Here is a 24,525-nt window from a genome sequence, read left to right as displayed (position 1 = left end):
GGGGATCCTGAACAGCTAACCCTGACCCAGGAAGTGAGATCCATGGGATTCCAGACCTCAGGCACAGTGTGGGGAAAGATTTTTAAGCAGATGAGTCTTCCCAGATTCCCTTTTAATCATGTCCAGGAAGAGTGACCCCTGTCAGCAGGCAGATTGAAAACATAGGCTCTCATGCTCTCAGGAGTGGGGCGTAACAGAGTGGATGCTGGTGTCAAACTTCCAGAGCCTAAATCCCGACTCTGCCACTAACCAGATGGATGATCTTGAGCCAGTTGTGGCTAAATTTTCCTTCTTTATAAACTGTTGTTTTTATTGTTCAATCGCTAAGTTGTGTCTAACTCTTTGAGATCCCGTGGACTGCAGCATGTGAGGCTCCTCTGTCCTCCACCATCTCCTGGAGTTTGCTTAAATTCATGTCCACTGAGTTGGTGATGCTCTTGAGCCATCTCACCCTCTGCTGCTCCCTTCTCCTCTTGCCCTCAATCTTTCCCAGTATCAGGGTCTTTTCCAATGAGTCCGCTCTTTGCATCAGGTATTAAAGCTTCAGCTTCAGCACCAGTACTTTCAATGAATATTCAGGGTTGATTTCCTTTAGGATTGACTGATTTGATCTCCTTGCTGTCCAAGGGACTCTAAAGAGTCTTCTCCAGCACAACAATTTGAAAGCACTAGTTTTTTGGTGTTCAGAAATAATAATAATGCCTACCTCAGAATATGGACGAGAACCAAATGGGATGAAGCATATAAGGTACTCAGGACAGTGCCTGGCACAAAAGTCCTATTCAATAACTAACATTTTTGTTTCTGTTGTTTAGTTGCTAAGTTGTATTGGACTCTTTTGAGACTCCATGTATTGTCACCTGCCAGGCTTCTCTACCCATGGGGTTTTCCAGGCAAAAATACTGGAGTGGGTTGCCATTTCCTTTTCCAGGGGATCTTCCCAACCCAGGGATCAAACCTGCATCTCTTGCATTGCAGGCAGATTTTTTTACTGCTGAACCACTAGGTAAGCTAACATTATTATGCAGACAGATATTGATAGTCAGTTGTAGCATCTTTGCTCCTGAAGCTCCTGAGATTCAGACTCCTCAGAGCAGCAAAGCAAGTAGCTACTATCAATTGGCCAGGGCACTGTGCCTAAGACGTCTATGTGCAACCATTGCCCTATTTTTTTCTTAACTGGACATGTAGTGTCCTTCACCTCTCTGTGAGCTGGGACTCCTCTATTTCTCCACCACTTCTCCTATTACACCCGTTCTAGGATCACCCTCCTCGTAACACATACATGCACTTTAGATGCAAAACCTACCCCATGCACAATTTTAAACAGCTTTATTGAACTACAATTCACGTACTATATAATTCACCCATTTAAAGTACACAGTTCAATGGCTTTTAGATTACAGAGTGGTATATATACCACCACCACAGCCATTTGAAAAGACCCTGATGCTGGGAAAGATTGAGGGCAGGAGAAGCGGATGACAGAGGATAAGAGGGTTGGATGGCATCACCGACACAATGGACATGGGTTTGGGTGGACTCCGGGAGTTGGTGATGGACAGGGAGGCCTGGTGTACTGCGTTCATGGGGTTGCAAAGAGTCGGACACAACTGAGTGACTGAACTGGACTGGACAGTCAATTTTAGTGTGTTTTCATTACCCTTCCGAAAAACATTTATACCTCTTACCCATCACCTTCCCAAATTCCCTTCCTCCACCCTCCCAGACCTAATTAGGTAACCACTAATTACTTTTTGTCTTTATAGATTTGCTTACTGCAGGTATTTCATGTAAATATGTGGTCCTTTGCGACTGGCTTCTTTCACTTAGCAAAAGGTCCACCCATATGGTAGCATGTATCAATACTTTATTATTTTTATTGCTGAAAAATATTCCATTGTATGAACATAGTATATTTTATTGATTCATCCACTGTTGGACATTTGAGTTGCTTCCTCTTTTTACTGTGAATAATGCTGCTATCAACATTTATGTAGAAGTTTTTATGTGGACAGGGGATTTACTGAGAGAGCAAGAGAACAGCCATCTTGGGTAGCTTGATCATACAGAGAAATAGATGGATTCCTTGGTGTGACAAAATATCTTTCCCAAAAGTTAGCATCTTCCCTTAATAGGTGGGAACCTCCAATCTATAACCAGCCTAAAGGGAAAATAATAAAAACAGTTCCATTATAGATAGTTAAATAAAAAGACAAGGATGTCCATTCTTATTACTATTTAATAAGCTCTGAAGAGAGTAACCAATAAACTTAAACAACAGAAAGAAGTTGGAGGTATAAAATTTGAAAATAAGAAACAAAGTTATCATGATTTATAAAGAGTCTCTTGATGAAAGTGAAAGAGGAGAGTGAAAAAGTTGGCTTAAAACTCAACATTCAGAAAACTAAGATCATGGCATCTGGTCCCAGCACTTCATGGCAAAAAGGGGAAACAATGGAAACAGTGAGAGACTTTATTTTTTGGGGGCTCCAAAGTCACTGCAGATGGTGACTGCAGCCATGAAATTAAAAGATGCTTGCTCCTTGGAAGAAAAGCTATGACCAACCTAGACAGCATATTAAAAAGCAGAGATAATACTTTGCCGACAAAGGTCTGTCTCGTTAAAGCTATGGTTTTTCCAGTAGTCATGTATGGATGTGAGAGTTGGACTATAAAGAAAGCTGAGCACCGAAGAATTGATGTTTTTGAACTGTGGTGTTGGAGAAGACTCTTGAGAGTCCTTTGGACTGCAAGGAGATCCAACCAGTTCATCCTAAAGGAAATCAATCCTGAATATTCATTGGAAGGACTGATACTGAAGCTGGAACTCCAATACTTTGGTCACCTGATGTGAAGAACTGACTCATTGAAAAAGATCCTGATGCTGGGAAAGATTGAAGGCGGGAGGAGAAGGGGACGACAGAGAATGAGATGGTTGGATGGCATCACTGACGCAATGGACATGAGTTTGAGTAGGCTGCGGGAGTTGGTGATGGACAAGGAAGCCTGGCGTGCTGCACTCCCTGGAGTCTCAAAGAGTCGGACACGGCTGAGCAACTGAACTGAACTGATAGATGACATGATTGTATGTCTTAAAAACCCAAGAGAACCAACTGAGAAACTGCTGCAAACAGAATTTAGTAATGAAGCTGCAATAGTGTGTTTATAATAAGAAATATATATTTGATCCTCATCTCATTTCTAGTACTACTGTTGTTGTGTAGTCACTAAGTAGTTTCTGACTCTTTGTGACCCCATGAACTGTAGCCCACCAGGCTCCTCCTGTCCATGGGATTTCCCAGTCAGGAATACTGGAGTGGGTTGCCATTTCCTTCTCCAGGGGATTTTCCCAACCCAGGGATCAACCATATCTCCTGCTTGGCAGCAGATCCTTTACCACTGAGCCACCTGGGAAGCCTCCATTTCTAGTATGGAGCTCCTAAAACCCTTGGAGTTTCCTAAGTGATTAGAATCCTAAAAGTATCTTTTGTTATGTTAATGAGGTGGCTAATGGGCCTCACCAAAGGATGGGGGACTGGTTACCAGGAGAACCAACCCTGTGATTAAGGGTTTGGAACTTTCCATCCCATACGTGACCTCCAGGGAGAGGAGAGGGGCTGGAGGCTGAATCCATTGCCAATGGCCAACAACCTAATCAATCGTAACTATGTAATGAGGCTTCAGTAAAAACACTAAAGCACAGAGCTTCCTGGTTGATGAACACATGGAGATGTGGGGGGACAAGCATGCTCAGAGAGAGCATGGAAACTGTGCCCCCTTTCCCTAGATCTCGTCCTATGCTCTTCCATCCAGGTGTTCCTGAGTTACATTTTTTTTTTTAATCATAAACTTGTCATCTAATAAGTAAAATGTTCCTTGGAGTCTATGAACCGCTCTAACAAACTAATCAACCCTGAGGAGGAGGTTATGGAAGCCTCCAATCTATACCCAGTCAGTTGGAAGCACAGGTGACAACCTAAACTTGCAACTAGTGTCTGAGCCCGGAGAAAAGTTCATGGAAACCTCCAATCTGTAGCCATTAAGACAGGAGCACAGGTAACATCCTGGGCTTGCACTGGCATTTGAGGTTGGGGGTGGGGAGAAGCCTTATAAGACTGACCCCTCAACCTGTAGAATTTGATGCTGTCTCCAGGTAGTATCAGGCTTCCCTTGTGGCTCAGCTGGTAAGGAATCCGCCTGCAATGCAGGACGACCTGGTTTCGATTCCTGGGTTGGGAAGATCCCCTGGAGAAGGGAACCCACTCCAGTATTCTGGCCTGGAGAATTCCATGAACTGTACAGTCCATGGGGTAGCACAGAGTAGGACACGACTGAGTGACTTTCACTTTCTAGGTAGTCAGTACTAGGTTGAATTCTCTGACACTGTGCTGGTATCTGAGAATTGCTTGGTGGTATGTGGGGAAGCATCCCACATATACAGAGACATACACACTGGAATTGGTTTCAAGAACCCAAAAGAGAAGCCAGTTACAAAGTTAATGTATGGTAAACAATAGCTTTTATATTGTGCACAAAAATGTCAACCAGTTAGAAGTTACAGTGGAAGAAAATAGGTATTTTCAATAGCAGCCAAAATATAAAATAGCTGGGAACAACCTTTAAAATGCATAAGAAATGTATGAAGAAAACTTTAACATACAAAAGGGACGTGAAAAATGGAAAGGCATGTATAATCTTAGATTGGAAGATTCATCACTGTAAAAATGTCAATTCTCCACACAGTTATTTTCTAAATCTAATACTACCTCAATAAATATAACTACAGGACTCTTCTGTGGAACTAGAAAAATGATTGTAAGAGTAAGCAGTCGAGCATGGTCATGAAAATGGGAGACATGAAAATAATCGGCAAACTTTGGAGTGAGAATCAAGAAATCAGGGCTCTATAGGGCCTGGTCCTGCCCTCATCAATTGATGAACTATTTTGTCACTTCTGTTGGGGCTTCAGTTTCCTCATCAGCAAAGTGAGGCACCCAGGCTCTAGAAGTTCTGATTGATTCTGTTGCAAGACTACACAAATGCCCCAGACTTGGTTGAAGCTCTGCCTATTCAAAACAGGTCTAGGACAGCTCAGCTTTGCAAGGCACCTGAAAGAGTATTTGGCTAAGTATGTGAGCTTCTGGGGTACCAGGGAGGCCTTTACGCTAAAGCGTTCCTACTTTTACTTTCCCCTGCATCCCATCTCTGGTATGGCTCCCTGGAATTTAGTCAATTGATTGGATCTGTCCTGTCCCTCCATTACCTCGCCACTGAAGAAGTAAGCAATGTATTTGGGTCTTGGCTTCCCAGGTGGTGCTAGTGGTAAAGAACCCTCCTGCCAAAGCAGGAAACATAAGAGACATGGGTTTGAGCGCTGGGTCAGGAAGATCCCTTGTAGGAGAGCAAGGCAACCCACTCCAGCATTCTTGCCTGAAGTATCCCATGGACAGAGGAGCCGGGTGGGCTACAGTCCATGGGGTTGGACAGAGTCGGACACGACTGAAGTGACTTAGCATGCAGGCACATAGTTCCTATTAGAGCCTTTCTTAGGAGTTAATTTGCAAAGTTAAAGGAAGAAGATGGGGTGCACAGAGACTCCACAGGAGGAGGATGAACTCCTCAGGGCAAAGAAGAGAAGACAGAGACACAGAGAACATACACTGGACATCTTTGTCCCAAGAAATCCATTCCGAGAAGATCATTCTCATTGGGGTGGATATAGAGAAGCAGATATTCAAACAGAGAACCAAGAGGAAGGCACAGGGCCTATACTCAGGCTCAGATGGAATTAAGTGCATCAGTATCTTCACCTATGAAACATCAAGTGCATAGTGGACTGAACTCAGTAATTATCACTTTGAATAGAGAAGAATAATTTGCACAAGAAGAAAAGAAAAATTTCTTCTCTCCCCAGTCAGGAAGGGGAAGAAGATGCTTAGTTAGGACGTGTTTTCTATAAAATCTGGGGAAGTCACAGGAGAAGGAGATGGGAATGACAGAGAGTGATGAGGAAGGTTTCACATGAAGAGAGAGAATGATAAAGGAACTGGGGAAGAAACATACTAGCTCAGGATGGCCAAGCCCGATGAAGGTTCTGTGAGTGGATTGACATAAAGTACATTGAAAACAGGGGGTGGGACGATGCCCCAGTACTAGGCCCAGGTATGGGAGTTTTCAAGGCAACTCTCTGGGGACTAGTATAATTCCCTATGTTATTATTGCAGATCATTAGAGGAGCTCTGAGTTCAACCACTCCCAAGCATTCTTCATCTACCCTTGGAGATGTAAATCATGTTGTATTATTGCCTATGACTAGGCAATGGTTTCAGTTCAGGTCAGTCCAAGTAATTGCTAAATGCTTACCATGAATTCGGCCCCACACAAAGGATGTGCTGACCGAAAGGGAAGTCAGAATAGTGTCCCTTGCTATTAAGGAGTTTTTAGCTGGAAAAATAAGAATTCCATACAGTAGAATAGTATGATTCATGTAACTCACCTGAATCCCAAATTAAATGTAAAAATGTTTTGAAAAGTGAGTGAGGTATAAGTTTGGAGGGAACAGAGAAAGGACAGTGGGCTGGTGGCCAGGGAGGACTTCACAGAGAAGGTGGAACTTGACACCAGCATGTATCTGTGAGAGTAAAGTCCCTCTTCCTTCTTCCCCCAACTCCCCAGGCTACAAGGGGCCCAAGCCAGAGCCTAGGAGTGGAGGAAGAAGTTTCTCTCTCAGAAGCTTAGAGATGAGGCTCTAAGTGACAACTTTCTCTTAGCCTATCCTTTTCAATGCTGTTTGTTTGAGAAGGGAACAGATTTTCCTGTTCCAGCAGCCAAAATAAATCAAGAAAGGAATGACAAGGATGGACCTGGAAATGAAGTTAAAATATCTAGGCTTGGTGAAGACACCACAAAGTGGTTTTCTCCTGAAAGTGGCTGCTCAACTTAGAGGGACGGCGGACTAGACTGCTCTAATGGACCTGGGGATATATTCTCCTCTCTGACAACCCCACCCACCCCTCTTCCCACCCCATTTCCTCCAAAAGCATTTTGCAGATGGTATCTCTCAGTTCCCAGAACCAGTCTGGAGCAGTGATTAAAAGATCAAAATTCCAGAAACCATTTTTTTTTCTTCTTGGACACCTTAGCAAATGCTTAAGCTACACTGAGACACAGTGAATCATTGAAGAGTGGCAATCAAGATGCTGGAGAAAAACTAAGAATTCCACTAGGCCTGGGGCCAGTCCTCAAAAAAGTAGCTGTTTGAGAAAAAGTAGGATTCTGTGAGGACTCTTTTTGAGAACCCTTCCTCCCATAGGTCCTCAGACCTCCTTCTTGCCTTTCCCCATTTTGCATGGGTAAGAATCATTTACATTACTGTCAGTTTTCTTCATATTAGGGTTGTAATATAGCTTAGAAAAAAGAAATAATGGAAAACTCAGGACCTTAGGATCCAATAACCTTGATGAGTCCTCTATACAATACCTCACATTCCACTGAAATGACTCCCCACGTCCTTTTGCCCATTTCAGTCATTTACAATTTTTCCTGAGACTCAAGAATCTCTCTCAGAATGCAGGGATGAAAGACAAAGAGATTTAATCATACAATTGAATTTAAATAATTAGTCAATATCATTTCAAAGTATGTAATGTAAACTTCAGTTGATTTTTGAAAGAAAGAATACTTAAAAGAAGTATTCTGTAAATGCTGTAAATTGTTCATAATTTAATAGTAATAATACTCTGGTCCCCCATATTTCAAGTCACACAACCCATACACAGAAGCTGTGCATGGGAAAGGGTAGAAGGAAGTCAAAGAATTAAACCGTCTTCATGTTACACGTGGCTATTCAGTATTTTTAAATTCTTAGTACTGGATTCAAGCATGTTTACTGATAGTTTTAAAAACTGGTAAAACAATCTGTGGGGGGTGTGTGTGTGTGTGTGTAAGTGAGAGAGAGAGGAAGCATACACAAGAGAAAGTAGCTAGTTCCCTTCCCTTTTAATCTGATAGCAGGTCATTTTCTCCCTTAGGTTTACTGAGGTATAACTAACAAATAAAAAGCTTATATATTTAACATGTACAACTGATGGTTTGATATGTGTATAATTGTGAAATAACTACTACATTAAAGCCAGTGCAGGTATCCATCACCTCACATTTTCTTTTCTTTTTCTGTGTGTGTGTGTGTGTGTGGTGAGTACTTAGTATCTGTATCTGTCCTCTTAGCTCGTCTCAAGTACAGAGTACAGTGTTACTATCATCACTACGCTGTGCATTAGACCCTATAAGGTTATGTCGAATACCTGAAACAGTGCCATGTGACCACCAACCTCTCATTTCCCCCAGGAAGTCACTTCTAAAGAACCTGTCCTTTGTCCCCCCATTAGTTCAGTCATTCCATGTTCCCCCAGCCCTGCAGGCTCCTGTTTCTGGTTTCACTTGCCTTCATATCCAGCTTTGTACCTTCTTGGGTGCAAAGAATCAGGAAGGTGTAGGAGGAAAGAAGTGGACAGTGGATGCTAAGTCTCTGCTCTGTACACTTTGCCCTCTCTGAGCTCACAGCCTGAATTGACTGCGCTGAGCCCGGGTTGAGGGTGGGGGAAGGTGCTCACTACAAGGATGCATTCTAGGCCTTCGTGCTGTGCTGTTTCTAATTTTTGGTCACTATCAATAACACAGTACTGAACATCTTTATGTATGTTTTAGTTTCAAAATGAAAGTGAAGTCACTCAGTCGTATCTGACTCTTTGCGGCCCCATGGACTGTAGCCCACCAGGCTCCTCCATCCATGGGATTCCCCAGGCAAGAATACTGGAGTGGGTTGCCATTTCCTTCTCCAGGAGATCTTCTCAACCCAGGGATTGAACCCAGGTCTCCCGCATTGCAGGCAGACACTTTACTTGTATTATTTCTGCCCAAGGATATGGAGTGAGACTTCCCCTCTTAGCCCAGAAAGCAGCCAGGACTCAGCACTAGGACCGAGCAACCATGAAGTGCCAGCCACAGTGGCAGCTTTGGAGACAACTCCCATTGTGCTCCTTGTTTCCTGGTTGTTGTTGTTCAGTCGCTCAGGCGTGTCCAGCTCTTTGCAACCCCATGGACTGCAGCATGCCAGGCCTCCCTGTCCCTCACCATCTCATGGAGCTTGCTCAGATTCATGTCCATTGAGTCAGGAATGCCATTCAATCACTTGTCCTCTGTTGTCCCCTTCTCCTGCTGCCTTAAATCTTTCCCAGCATCAGGGTCATTTCTAATGAGTCAGCTCTTAGCATCAGGTGGCCAAAGTATTGGAGCTTCAGCTTCAGCATCAGTCCCTCCAATGAATATTCAGGACTGATTTCCTTTAGGATGGACTGGTTGGATCTCCTTGTAGTCCAAGGAACTCTCAAGAATCTTCACCAACACCACAGTTCAAAAGCATCAGGTCTTTGGCACTCAGCCTTTTTTATGGTCCAACTCTCACATCCATACATGACTACTGGAAAAACCATAGCTTTGACTAGATGGTGGCCTCCTGGTATTCACACCCTTACTTAAAGTGCAGGATAGGACCTCCCTGGTGGACCAGTGTTTAAGCATCCACCTGCCAATGCAGGGGACGTGGGTTTGACCCCTGGTTCAGGAAGATTCCACATGCCTCTGAGCAACTAAGTCCACGTGCCACAACTACTGGGCCCACATGCTGCCACTACTGAAGCCTGTGTGCCTTCAGCCTGTGCTGTGCAGCGAGAGAAGCCACCGCAGGAGAAGCCTGCTCACTGCAACTAGAGGAAGACTGTGCATAGCGAAGAAGACCTAGCACAACCAAAAATAAATAAAATAAAAAAGTTAGTTCAAGATATAATTAATAGTCATTCCATAGGTCTAAGTAAAGGGCATCCCAGGTGACTCAACAGTAAAGAATCTGCCTGCCAATGCAAGAGATGCAAGAGACACAGATTCGATCCCTGGGTTGAGAAGATCCCCTGCAGTAGAAAAAACGGCAACCTGTTCCAGTATTCTTGCCTGGAAAATGCCATGGACAGAGGAGTCCATGGGTTCACAAAGAATTGGACACAACTGAGCACACACACACAAGTCTAAGCAGAGACTTCTGATATACTTCTAGAAACTGAGAAAATGGATAAGTGCAATGACATTTATTCAAAATAAGTTTTCCCAATTAGTTGATTCTCCATTCTTTACATTCAGCTAAACTGACAGAGGGCCCATTTGAACTGTCAGCTGATAGGGGCTTCCCTGATGGCTCAGCAGTAAAGAATCCACCTGCAATGCAGGAGACTCAGGAGACTTGGGTTCAATCTCTGGTTTGGGATGATCCGCTGGAGGAGGAAATGGCAACCTACTCCAGTATTCTTGCTTGGAAAAATCCCACGGACAGAGGAGTCTGGTGGGCTACAGTCCATGGGGTCGCAAGGATTCAGACACGACTGAGCGTACACGCACATAGATCATTAAAAATAATTTTTGATCATAGGTCACCATGTGATTTTGGTATATAACTGGGAAAGGGTTCAAAAAATTGTTATTAATGTAACAAAATTCTCTTCCTACCATATTTTTGTGAACACATCTTCTCAGCAAACATGTATAAGAAAGGAAATTAGGAATAGAACTGAAGCTAAACACTGTTTTATTCCAACAATAAATAACACATATCCATGGATAGAGGAGCAAAAAAAAGGAAAGCCTTCCCATATCATGAAGAGATACATTTACAATAACATTGTATTTTTCTAAAATATTTACTAAAATTTGTATTCTATTGATGGTATTTTGATCAGTTGCATAATAAAATTATATTAATGCACAATCTAGAAAAGTTTTTTTTTTTAACATTTAGAGGTTACAGTCACAGGAGATTTTTAATGCTAACTTTAATATATACATACATGTTTATTGCAGAGAGTCTGATAAGCATAAAAAGATATTAGAATAAAATTCTATAGGAGAAATGGAATGAAAAAGCAGATTCAAAAACAAGTAGGAACAATATAAGATTTCTGATGGTAAAAAAAAAAAGCTTGTTCATGTACTTTTAAAACACATGATGGTGAATATCAAACTGCTATAGTATTTATATTTATTTGGATACATTTAAAAAGAGTAGTGCTATAGTTTTATAACTCATATTTTCAATATGCCAGAAAGTGCACCTTTTTGCAGTTACTGTTTAAACCTGTGATGAAAATATCTAGCTATCAGCCTTGATTCAAGCTTTCCCCTTATCAGGCATACTTGCTCCCTCCTAGGACAGGGCAGCACGGACACAGAGGGCCTAGCACAGTGCGGGTGGTGTGCCTCAGACTGCACTGTCCGCGTCATAGCTCTCCAGTGCTGCCCTGAACCCACCACTCTCCAAGAGTCAAGCAGAAGCACATCCCGCAGGCCACCTTAGGGGTTATGCCCTCTGAGCTGAGGATAGCAACAGGCCCTGCTCACATAAATAAAGGGTCCCCTGGACTTTCAGGGCACAAATCCCTCCACTGCTCTCTACCCTAATCAGTGATGCTTGGCTTCCCTGGGGAAGTGGGCTGAGGGGCCTGGGCTGCATACTGCCCACCCAACATCCACCGTTCAGCTCACCCTTCCTCCCAGAAAGCCCTGGGAAAGCACCCTGGAGAGAGAGAGAAGAGGACTGAGGCACCCAGGCTGATGGAGAATGAGACAGTCTCTACACAGAGGTGGAGAGAGGACATCAGAATCGCTGTTGCCTTGTTCTCAGCCTAAAAGAGGGACTTCATGCTCTTATTTTTTTTTCTTTATGCTCATAATTCAATATAGTTGATGATTTAAGGAGTCCAGGGCCTTAAATAGTCACAATGTAACTTTAGGACCAATAACGATAACTATCTATGTAATAGCAAGGGTTTCATAAAAGAATCAAACTCTTTGGAAAAGGCAGTCTGGGAAGGCTGCCTGGAGGAAGTGAGATATTTGTACTAGTTTTTAAAGGAGAGTTGAGTCTAAGCAACAACTCCATTATTAATTGCCTCTTGGAATGTTCTCTCTGTGGTGAGGAGTTAAAACATTGACAATGCCAGAGATCAGCTAGGGACAGATTAGCTGAAATTTGGAGGAAAGAAATGAGAGGGTTGGATTGGGTGGAGAGAAAAACAGAAGAAAACAATCCTATCTCAAATCCAATAATATGGCCCTGCTTCATTTCATTAACAGAGATGAACGAGGATTACAGATGACGACACTATAAGCTGAAATGTGATCCCCTGGGAAAGAGTATCAACTGCCTCAGTAATTATAGATCTGCTCCCTGCCTGCAGAGAGCTCCAAGAACAACAGGCAGGAGCCCCTTCCACTGAAACCCATGAGGTTTTAGTTGTAAAAAGCACAGTCTAGCACAGTTCTGAGCCTTGTTGGGTCGCCCTGGCCTGGGGTCTTTGTTAGGAAACCCGTAGGATCTGTGCCCTGCTGAAGCTCAGTGGACTGGCCAAGAGGGTTAGTTGAAGGAGAGGAGGATGCAAAGCAGCGGGCACCTACCAACTTTTCTACACAATTTGGCCCCTCCCTTCCAGGCACTCTTGGCTCCAGGCTAACCAAGCTGTTTGCCCCACATCTTCCTGCCCTGTCCTCTTGCCTAAGCAAAGTCCCTCCTTCATATGCATTTTATTCACGTATCCCCAGTGTTGACCATTCTTAAGTCTCTTCCTCTGGAAAGGTTTTTCTCTGTTCCCAATAACTCACCCAGGCTTTGAACTGAAGATTGCCTGTCATCCTCTGCACTGCTGCCCTTGAGTCACCAACTTGCAATTCGCTCCTTAGATGTATCCCTTTCTACCTTGCACTATGATTTCTTATATGGTCTGGTTTCCCCTCCCAGTCCAGGGCTAGAATTATCAGTCTCTGTTCACTTCAACGCTATAACCATGAGCTGAGCACTTCCTGGGTGCCAGGCACCAAGCAAGGTGCATCAACGAGGGTGGGAGATACAGTTCTGCCACCAGGTGTTTCTGTCCCAACAGGAGAGCAGAAGCCAAGCACAGCCCAGGGCACCACCTTCCTGATCACCTTCCTGACCAGGCTCAGGGCTTGTTCATCACTTTGGCCCAGAGAGCGGCTTGGTGGTGGTTTAGTCACTAGGTCATGTGCAACTCTTGCAACCCCATGGACTGCAGCCCACCAGGCTCCTCTGTCCATGGGACTTCCCAGGCCAAGAAAACTGGAGTGGATTGCCATTTCCTCCTCCAGAGGACCTTCCCAACCCAGGGATCAAACCCTGATCTCCTGAGTGTGGCTTAGTTCCAGGTAGTTGGAAGATGGTTTATCTTTAGCTGAATGCAGACCAGCCTGTGACTGGGTTAGGCTCCAGGAAATGGTGGTTTTGGAAGGAGGTCCAGAAAATACTGCTCAGCGCTCAGGACATGGGCTCCCAGGGAATGCTGAGCACACCCTTAGTCATCATCTTTTCTCTGTGTGGAGCCCCGGGAGGGACTCTAGGGCCAAGATTCCTATGGGGCCCAGTTGAGTAGAGGGACAACATTCAGTTCACATCCAGTAGGTGGTTTCTAAAGTTCTGAGAAGCTAATGAAAGTTCTGGGTACTCTTTACAGAAGTGCACAGAATCACGTACCCTCTGTTTGGCACAAAGTTTCAGGGTATTCACCTACTCTTGGAAATCTATCCACGAATCTCTGGATCAGTACCTTGATGTAAACAATGAGTCCTTAATTGTGGTTGCTGTGGAACGGTGGGCAAGACCTACATACCCTGGGGGAAAAGTAGCTCAGTAAATGTTTGTTGAGTGAATGATGATGCTGGATTTAACCATACACCTGCACAAGAGGCCAGGTTCTGGGGCCCAGTGGAGCCTAAGAAGGTTGACCCCTGTGACTGCAGGTGACTGTGACCAGGGACTCATCTGTGCATTCTTCACGGTGCAAGAAAATTACTAACCTGGGAAAATACTTGTTTTTCAACAACATATATTATTTCAGTGTTTCTTTTTGTTCAAAGTATCTTTGTTTACTTTGCCCCTGGCATTTTCTATTGCTTACGTGACCAAGTATATTTCCCATAAGTCTGATACTTATCATCATCATCATCATCAAGACAGCCAACACCTAGAAGTTCATTTGCAGTTTAAAATGAAATTCCTGCACAAGCACATCACAATCATGGGCCATAACCAAGAACTCCTAAGACAGACTTCCCTTGTGGCTCAGCTGGTAAAGAATCCGCTAGTAAAGAATCCTCCTGCAATGTGGGAGATCTGGGTTCGATCCCTGGGTTGGGAAGATCCCCTGGAGAAGGGAAAGGCTACCCACTCCAGTATTCCTACCTGGAGAATTCCATGGACTGTATAGTCCATGGGGTCACAAAGAGTTGGACACAGGTAAGCAACCTTCACTTTCATTTTCCAAAGACAGAGTTGAGATTATCTTTTTCTTTGGGAGCAAGAAAAATAAACTTTCAGTGTATTTATTAACCTTTGTTTCTGGATTTTTTTCCTCTTCTATTTCTCATAGATAATTTTTTTTAACTAGTTATTTTGAATAAATCACTCTCCTACAGGAGATCTACATGCAAATAAATATTTTTACACACTAATATTGGCAAACTGATGACTTTTGAGGTTCAGTTAGAGAGGTTTCTTGGACAAAAACCATGTGGATAACATTAAAAAAGATCCCCAAACTTTTCACTTAATAGAGGGCTCTGCATAAGATATCTTTGGCACCTCAAGTTGTCTTGTTGTTAATCAGTTCTTATTACAGGGGTTCACACCAGAACAATGTTCCAAAAACTCTTTATCTCATGACATAAGCAGAATGGCATTTCAAAATCTCATTTTAAAAAGGCATTAGTCACTAGGGTAAGAAAACACATGCTCTGTACCAATAAAACATAATGTTCAAATAAAAAATGCTTGTTTACACGCATTTTTATATGCCTCCCAATATAAAAGAAACCATCTTTTCATGAGATATTTTCCTTAGGTCAGTGGACACTCCCTCCTATTTCTCAGTCTAATGGGAATCCAGCCCATCTTATTGTCATCACCCCTGGAGATGAGGCAGAGATCCAAGAGGGGAGGAGCACGTTTGGTAGTTATGACTTTGTGATTCACAGCTAAACAGTAGTTCTGCCTTCCCACCCCCGAGCTCCACCCTGGATCATCAACTCAGTCTGGTATAAGAACTATAATTTCTATAGGTGGGCAGTTGTTGCAATGAGCCTCATCACTTCCCTGCTCCAAACCCACCTGTTGTGGACCCTGTAAGAGGTCCCGTCTTTCTATAGCAACAATAAAAAATCAGTTGCATGTACTGTGACAAGAGCAGTGATAAAAGTTGGAGTTTCTTTTTTCTTTTTTTATACTTTCTTCCTTTATTCCCAATTCCAGAGGATCTATCCATGAAAAAGACTACTTATCTTTTACCTCATCCAAAATAACTGAATCCTATGAGGTAAGGTAAAAGTTCAATTTATGCCACTGTAACTCTATTTAATATGTATAGGTTAAAATTTCCCATTCAATCTAATTTACATTTACTTGTTGAAGTTTATGGGCTATAAGTATCTGAGTTTTATCTGTTACTGGGTTTGATGTGCTTCTTACATGCATTTAGAATTCACATGGCATAACACGGTAAACATAAAACTAGGTCATTCATAGATTGGTCTTATATGCTTAGCACCCTGGGAAGGGATATCAGAGTTAGGATGGAGTTTCTTATAGATAATATCTTCCTTTTTGGTTCTACAAACAAAAGTAAGTGTTGTCTTAAGGAATAGTTTATTTTACGATGAGGTTAAATTTGTATCAGTAGCAGATTAATGGTTTATCAGTCTTATTAATTAGATGCCAAAGCCCTAACATTTTAAAGTAAGCTTAATAGTAACAGAGAGGGGCCAGGAGGACAGAGAAACATGTCCTGGAAACTATGCATTTGTGTGTGAGGAATAAGTACAGCCACCTCTAATTCTTCCTTCTGTTCACCTGAAAGCCTTGCAAATTCTAGACAAACTACTTCTCTGTCAGAGTTTAGAAAGAGAAAGAAAAAGCAAAATGAAGCTGACACCATTTTTTGCCCGTGATGTCATTTGCTGTCTTCCAAAGCCCCTGGGTCTGATTTTGATGTCAGGGTGCGTAACTCTGCAGTGACAGGCCCAAATGTATGTGAAGAGGGAAATAACCTTTCAGCTCTGCAGCAGTCATTTTCCCCATGAAGACAAATATAGCCCAGGCTGAAATCACTTAGTGTCAATCAAGGTAACCAGATCAGCCCAGCGTTAATAATGAATTTGATCACGTGCCCCCACAGAGAGAAAAGTGTGAGATAGCTGAGCCCTCGTTCCATGGGACACCCACTGGCTTCTATGTCAGGCCACAGTTCTCCTAGCCCAGCTGGGAAGCAACAGGGTAATTTAATCTGCCATCCACTCTAATTGCTAAACTGAGAGAATTATCAGGGTTGCCAGGAAGGGCTTTCAGAGGCCTGGGTCTCGGCTGGGTGACTGGTATGCAAAGCTATGTCTGGGATTATAATTAGGGATGGACCCCAGTTTTTTGTGGGGTCTGAGGCTTAACACAAGTTTGGATCTGTCCTTAGGGAAAATAATACAAAATTACAAAAACAAAATTAGGAGCAGAGCCTTGGAAGGGGCCCTTTTAAGTTCGAGACCTTGAAGCTTAAATTTTATTAACATCATCATGGTTAATCTACCTCTGGTTGCCATGGAAACCAAAAGAGCATTAGCTTCCTGTTAGAGTCCTGGATTTTGGATTGAGTGTCTCATTTCTATCCTTATATAATTGTTTGTACTTTTCTGTGTTTTATTACATGAAGATGAAACACATACAATGCTATCAGGGGCCATGGGTCATCCCTTTATCAACCCCTCAGCCCATTTCAAATATAATGTTATTTTTTTCTGACAGGCCCTAATCACCAGTTGGTTTGCCCTGGTTGTCCTCAATGATGCCAAATTTTATAGGTTAAGAATATGTTCCAAATATCCTTGTGTGTACGAGCTAAGTCTCTTCAGTCACATCTGACTCTTTTTCACCCTATGGACTATAGCCCATCAGGCTCCTCTGTCCATAGGATTCCTCAGGCAAGACTACTGGAGAAGGTTGCCATGTCCTTCTCCAGGGGATCTTCCCGACCCTGGGATCAAATCCTAGTCTCTTAGGTCTCCTTCACTGGCAGGTGGGTTCTTTACTACTAGCGCCACCTGGGAAGCCTCAAATATCCTTAGCTTTCCCTAAATAATCTGCAGTAAAACCTTGTAAAAAAAAAAAAAGGATAACCACACACTCAATCACTAGAGTCAAAAATGATAGAATAATGGAGTAGAGGAGACCTTTAAAGCAGTCAGTGCTCAGGCAAACCAAAGACTGCCTTTTTATGTAAGTATTTATAAGTGAATTACAAGCATTATCACCACAATTGGGAAGAATCAAATAGTATTTAAACCCTCAAGTGCAATGTTGGTCCAACATTTCAAAATATTATTCACTTAATAGATGAGAAGAGACAAACTATACGATTATCTCAACAGAAGCAGAAAAATTATTTCATAAGATTTAACACTCATTTCCAAGAAACTCTTAGCAACTTGGAAACAGAAGATTTTCTTTTCTTGAAAAAGAATGTCAACCAGAGCCTAGGGCAAATATCATTTTAGTGATAAAACAGAATTATTTTTATTGATATTTGACATATAGATGCTCACAACTATTTCATATTGACCTAGAAGTCCTAGCCAATTAAATGACAAGGAAAATAATACATAAGGATTTAAAAGGAAAAAACAAAACTGTCAGTATTTGCAGACAACATGAAAACCTGAGAGTTCGAAGTAAACTATCACAATTCATAGTTCAGTTAGGAGGCCAAGTACTGTATTAACATATGCAAACACAGCTTGCCTCTGTTCCACAATAACTATGACAAAATGTCATGACCAGAAAGATCTTATTCATAAAAGCCACAAGACCACTAACAATAAACTAAAAATGTTTGAGATATAAAGGAAAAAGTGATAAAATTTTACTAAAGGATATAAAAGAAATCCCAAATAAATGGAGAAAGTGTTCATGTATCTGGTTGGAAAGACTTGGTCTCATAAAGACAGTCATTCCCCTCTTATTAATACATAAATTTAGTGAAATCACAATCAAATTCCTAGTGGGATTTTTCAAAGAACTCACAAACTGACTTTAAAATTCTTCTAGAAGAGAAAATGTGAAAGAATATTCCAGGCAAATTTGAAAAAGGAGTTCTAAAAGAGGGAGAATGCTGTTATAAATTTCTGAAGTAGTCCAATAGAAGCTGAGCTTGAAGATGAGTAAGAAGAAAGAAAGTACACACATTGCATGTCAATGCAACTGACCTTAAAGGATAAGAGACTGTATCACACCGGGGAGCTTGGGAAGCAGAGCTTCTTGGATTTACCTTAATTCCACACCAAGACACAGACCTGAGTGCTGGCCATTGTCAGCCTGCTGGGGGTCACTGCCAGGTACTGAGAAATCCTAATCAGTGTTTTCTGGAGTTCCTAGATTCTGCAGCCACAAATCTCAAAACTCCAGAATGGTTTTGCAAAACCACTGGATAATGTTGGTAAGCCACATTATCCAGACCTATTATCAGGTTCAATTTCTTGCTATATTGCTATAATGCCATATTGCTGCACTAAACACAGATTAAATGATAATAACTAGGCATCAAACATGTTTGGTTGACCTAAGATAATACAACAGGCCATGTGTGATGCCTGGTTATTATCATTACTCATCCTAAAGCCCATTCTTTGAGGAACTACTGCAAAAATGTAGAAAAGCATGGGCTCTCTTTTAGAACTCCTTTCTCAAAATTTCAGGCAGGCATATTCTTTATCCACTGGGAGGAGCTGAGCAGGTCAAGCCTGGCCATTGCCTATCACAATATCAAAATGTAATATAAAACTATTGGAAATGAAATATTGTGATGTTGGTGAATGTCTGTCTTATTCACTGCAGCATTCTTGCAGGGATCCCTGGGCCTCAAATATGGTTAGTCCACAATAATATTTCTTGAATAAATGAATGAAATCTTACCATCTAGAAAGGAAAATAAGGCACACACATGAAAAATAAATAAAAATATAAGTCAGGATATGCTAATTATCAAATAATCCCCACTAAAGTTCAAGAGAGTTGGACAGAGGAACTGGGAAAAGCTTCCCAGTGGAGGTGGAAGTGAGCTGGTCCTTAGAGGAATTGTACCAGAGGGAGGAAGACTTTTCTGGCAGGGTGGAGTCAAGGTGCCAGAAACAGGGAGAGAAGCAAGTAAAACAGCAAGGCTGGATCCAAAGTGTCAAGCGAGGTGAGTGCCAGAGACAACATTGGACCAGATTGTAGAGGGTCTTGAAGGGTTTGAACTTTCTTATGTAAGCAAATGGAGTGCCTTAAATATTCTGAGTGGAGCAGTGGCATATACAGGAATAAGATTTTGACTATTACATCCTGAGAGAGCAAGGGATAGGTTGTAATAGGTAGGATGGAGCCAGGATGACCAATGAGGCAGGTATTGTGATACTCTGTGTGTGAGCTGATGGGCGTATTCACTTGAGTAATGATTTCTCTCCCATTTTAAACCCATGATTGTAGAATAAAAGCTGTGATTAGCATATACAGCAAGTACAAAAGGTGATTTTAAAGACTGTAGAAAGAACAAGTCAGGCAGAGAGTATTCCTCACTATGACCGTACAGACAGAAGATCCAGAAATAGACCCAGGAAAAGAAAATTTTCCAGGCTACTCCTTTCCTGATAAAAATTATCTCTTTTTAGGTCCTCTGTGCTGGCTGAGGCTAAGAGAAGAAACTTGGTTCATTTTTTGCAAATTCCAGTGTCATTCATGGTTTGTAGTGTTTTCAACTACAAGACAATTTTCCTGATGTCACTGAGAGCTGTAAATTTTCTTCAGACTACAGAGCTAGGGTCAAAACAACACCAAAGTGGGTGAGTATGCTTTTCTCTAGAAATGCCTTTTCAGATACAGTATGAGGAGAGATATTCAAGTAAGATTTTTTTCCCCCATAGCACTTTAATTACACAACAGCTTGAAAATTCTTAACACCTTTCATGTGAGGTGATCAAAAGCAATTTTATCACACTTGTGGTTTTATTTATATGCAGAAAATCTCTTCAGATTTCAGAAAAGAGTTGATATATATTTGCATCAAAGCTACCCACTCATATACATGACAGTAAGTCATATTTTACCAAAAAAATGAAGCCTTAAAATTTTACTGTCATGAGGTTTCCAGTCCCCACTTTGTATCTTAGCATTCCTGCCAAACTTGCCAAGAGAGAAGGCGCCTTGAACTTTTCTGACCCTATTGTGTCAAACACATCTCTCATGCTCTTCATACTTTGTCTCAGTTCTTTTTGACAATCAGGTCTGAGATTTAAGAAATTCTCCACAGGAAAAACCTCAAAACAAGGACCATACCTTCTACTCACATCTGGAGCTATATATCACAACCTGTCCTCACAGGTTACTTGCCAGCTTTTCCTGACAGAAAGGAAAGGCTGTCTGTCTTTCAACTGGGAGCTGGCTCTCCTGAGTGCCTTCCCTTCCCGCCTTTTCCCTCACGTGAACCCTTGTTTCCCCTTTAGGAAACTGCTCCCCTTTTGGCACTCTGAGTCCTTGACTGTCTGCCCCTGATATCCTCAGGGCTCAGCCAGCTTTTGGCCTCAATTTGTGAAGTCACATTTCTTCACTTCCAAAATATATGCATCTTTTAAAATACTAAGGCCCCACTGAATCAGAACCTTGTGGGTGAGACCCAGACATCAGTTAAATTTTTAAAGCAGCCCAAGTAACATGCAGCCCACATTCACAATCACCATGTTAGATAGTCTCCAAAGTGCTATCATCTTTAACATTCCATGATTCTGGAAGGTGCTAACGGCTCACTAGGATATACCACTCTCCTTTTCCTTTCAAGGACAGAGGCCTTGGAAACATAACCTATCCTCGAAGGGCAAATCATTTCAATTCAAAGCCCTACATAATGGCTTAATAGTTGTCATCCCGAGCTCTTAGGTGAGGTTGAAGGCAATATCTGGGCTGGACGGGAAAATGTTGTATCAACCAGCAGTGTCTGTCATGAGCGATGGAGAGAGAGAGACACTCAAGTCTTCCCAGCCTGTTCTAATTCAAGGAGATCAGTCAGGGAGAGATCTCAGACAGGGAAGTAGATCTGTGTTAGCTCTTGTTTCAGGTATGTTATTGCTGTGTAACAGACCATTTCAGATGGAAGTGGCTCAAAGTAACAACCATGTGCTCATGGCAATTAATTTGAACAAGGTTTTTGGGAGACAGCTTATTGCTTTTCTGAATGGTGCTAAGGGGGAGGACTTGACTGGGACTGGAGGAGCCAAGATGGTTTCCCACAGCACGTCTAGGACCTTGGTTGGGGAGGTTGGAATGGCGGGAGATTGGCTGGGCCCCCCTCTCCAGCAGGGTTGTCAGATGTTCTTACATGGTGGCTCAAGGCTCTAAGAGAGTGAAAGTGGAAGCTATCAGGCCTCTTAAAAGCCTTTTAGAAGGCTCAGAACTGGAATAGTATTGTTTCTGCAGGATTCTGTCGGCCAAAGCAAGTCACAAAGCCAGGCCAGGTTCAAGGCGGGGAGAAATACACTCAGCCTCGTGATGGGAGGCACAACATTTGTATCCAGGGGTGGGAGGAATTTTTGGCAGCATCTTTGCAGACAATTTACCATACTCCTTACTCAGCTCATTAAATGGGTCCTATTGTGTGTCTGAAACCTATATTATAAAGTAGGTGAAGCGAGTATGTTTATATTCCTGATTATCCACCTATAATTTAAATTGTTTAAATAGTAATATAACCACAGCACATGCATACTATTAACATAGTCACAAACTCACATATTTACATCACTGTTTTAGCTAATATCTAAATATTGTCAAACATGGTCATTTATTACATTATTATTTTTAACAGTGACCATCAGAAAGGGATAATGTGGTTGAATATTAACCTGAAAATCCCTTGGAAGGATTTATTTTGTGGTATTTAAGAATATCAAGGAACCAGGGTCTCTTGCATTGCAGGCATATTCTTTACCAGCTGAGCCACAAGGGTAGCCCATTTAAGAATACACCAAATTCCAGTTTGTAGGTAGACAGTCTCTCAGACATCAGTGTCAGGATATCACACTCAGCAATTAGACTAAGAGTAGGGAGTGGAGCCAGTGGATTAAAATCTACTTTTAAGAAATTCAACCCAACCCCACTCTGACCTTTTGCTGCATATCATCTGTCTCCTTTCGGGGACTGTTTACTTACTGGGGCTTCCCAGGTGGCTCAGTGGGAAAGAATCTATTGGCCCATATCGGAGATGCAGGAGAAGTAGGTTCGATCCTTGGTTTGGGAATGGTAACCCACTCCAGTATTCTTGACTGGAAAATCCCATGGACAGAGGAGGCTGGCGGGCTACAGTCCTTGGGGTCATACATGAGCATGCATGCGCATTCACTTACTGAAGTCCTTTGAACCCCTTCCCACCATATGATCCCAAAGACTTTGCAGGAGATCTCCTTTTATTTTAATTAATCTTCAGATACACCCCAGCTCTGGGCTCCGTTCTTGAACTCATGTCAAGAACAGTGTGGCTTGGGACCACAACCCTGAGCAGAAAGAGTGATTAACCAATTGAGTTTACTTGCTTCTACATTGTAGTTTTACTAGTTAAAATTCCAAGACAAACTTCATTGTTATTTAAACAAAATTGAGACTTGGGGTATTTTTTAAACCACAAGACAATTCATTAGAAAGTCATGGAGATATAGTTGACACAGACTGCTTGTCCCATGAAGTTTACTGGAAAAAATACGTAAATAGTTTCATAGACAGAACCACACAGGCTATGCCCAATCACTTGCTTAACAAGTGTTCATTGGACACTTACTATGTTCTTGACATGGTGTTAAACACAGAAAACAGAAAACAGGACTCTGTTCTGGCTCTAATAGTTGGAGTGGAGGAGGGAGACATATAATCCCTTACATTGCAAGCAATCTATTGAGTATTCTAACAACAATGGAAAATATGAAGCACTTACCATGAACCAAGCACTGTTCTAAATGCTTTAACATATACTGATCCATTGACTCCTCAGAATAACCCTATAATCTAGATTCTCTTATTATCCCCATTTTACAAGCCCCTAGGAGGTGGTGGAGCTGGAACTTCAGCACACATGGTCTGGCTCTGTGATTTGTTCCTTTCACCATCACACAGAGAAGATAGCAACTAATTGGTCTGGGGGAGTTGGGGGTGGTCCTCTGGAGGTAGTGATGCTAACATTTTAAAGGATAGAGGGGCTTCCCCAGGTGAAGAAGCGACACTTACAAACTTGAGGACAACTTTGAGGACTGAGGAGAAAGCTGTTCAGGCTGTGGAGCTGGGGTGTGGTAAGGAGATGAGGGTAGGGAAGGGGGTGGTGTTGATGATGATGAGCCCTGTGTATTGTGACTGCGAAGGCCAGGGCCATTTGGGAGGAGCCAGCTTCCCCACATCCCCTGTTTAGAGCCTCACCCCTAATTCAGAACCATGTCCTCCCAAATGACATGTTGGAATCTGACCAAGAGAGGTGGGAAATAATGGCCATAAAAATCTACATGCATCTTTTCATTTTCAGAATCAACACACATTCTCTTAACTTCATGTTTTGCAGTTGAAAAAACAGTTGAAGAAATAAGTGTCACCCAGTACATTCACCCAAAGCCAGGCCTCAGACCAGACCAGGTCTTTGGATTCCTTATTCAATACCCTTTCCATTGTGACCAACACAGTCCACATCTGTCACTGGACCCCAGAACCTCCAAGGGTCTGTTCAGATGACCTGGGTCCAGAGAGCTACTGTCACATAAAAGAGAGTGCTAATGACATGTAGCACGCTAAGACTCTAGTGGAGGTGAATGCACCCACTCACAGTGAAAGTGGCATTAGAGTCTCGTCAGTCACAATGTGACCTGCAGATCTTGGTGTCTTCACCTGTAAAGGAAAGGAAGAGTGTTCAAGATGATTTCCAAAGGGCCCGTCCAGACATATCTTCCTCTGCCTCCATCACTGTCTACACGTAGCTTCATTATTTTAGTCAACTGCTGTTTTTGGCCATCACTGAGTGTCCAGTTCCACTCAAAACAGAGCTGAGTTGACAGATTGTGCCATTAGAGCTAGGAGCACAGCGTCTGGGACACAGCCTCAGGCGTGTCTGTATCCCAGCCAAGTTCCTCTCTTCAGTTCAAGCTAACCTTGAAGCGCCCAGCACTTCCATGTCCCACTGTGGGATCTGCTTTGTAGGCTGAAATGAGATACGTGTCTCCCTATTAATATCCTCACACTGTCTGAATGCATTTTGAAAAGCTCACCGTGATCGGCAACCTGTGGGCCTGTTTTTGTTATTGTTGGTTGGAGTTGTGCATACTTGACTTAAAAGTTAGCACCAAATGCAGCTTTATCTGATCAGGGAAGCATGA

General features: G+C 42.4%; 1 long non-coding RNA gene across 1 annotated transcript in view; it reads right to left on the bottom strand.

Annotated features, from left to right (window-relative positions):
- The window catches only part of LOC133065584 (uncharacterized), a 55,832-nt gene that overhangs the window by 7,316 nt on the left and 23,991 nt on the right, over positions 1–24,525 (bottom strand). The window contains exon 2 of the long non-coding RNA XR_009694913.1: positions 23,979–24,040. This is a non-coding gene — a long non-coding RNA (uncharacterized LOC133065584). The remainder of the gene's footprint in view (positions 1–23,978; positions 24,041–24,525) is intronic.

Source organism: Dama dama, chromosome 11, assembly GCF_033118175.1.
Source record: "Dama dama isolate Ldn47 chromosome 11, ASM3311817v1, whole genome shotgun sequence".
Taxonomy (NCBI): domain Eukaryota; kingdom Metazoa; phylum Chordata; class Mammalia; order Artiodactyla; family Cervidae; genus Dama; species Dama dama.
Note: the sequence above shows the minus strand (reverse complement) of the source record. Positions and strands in the feature narration are given on the sequence as shown.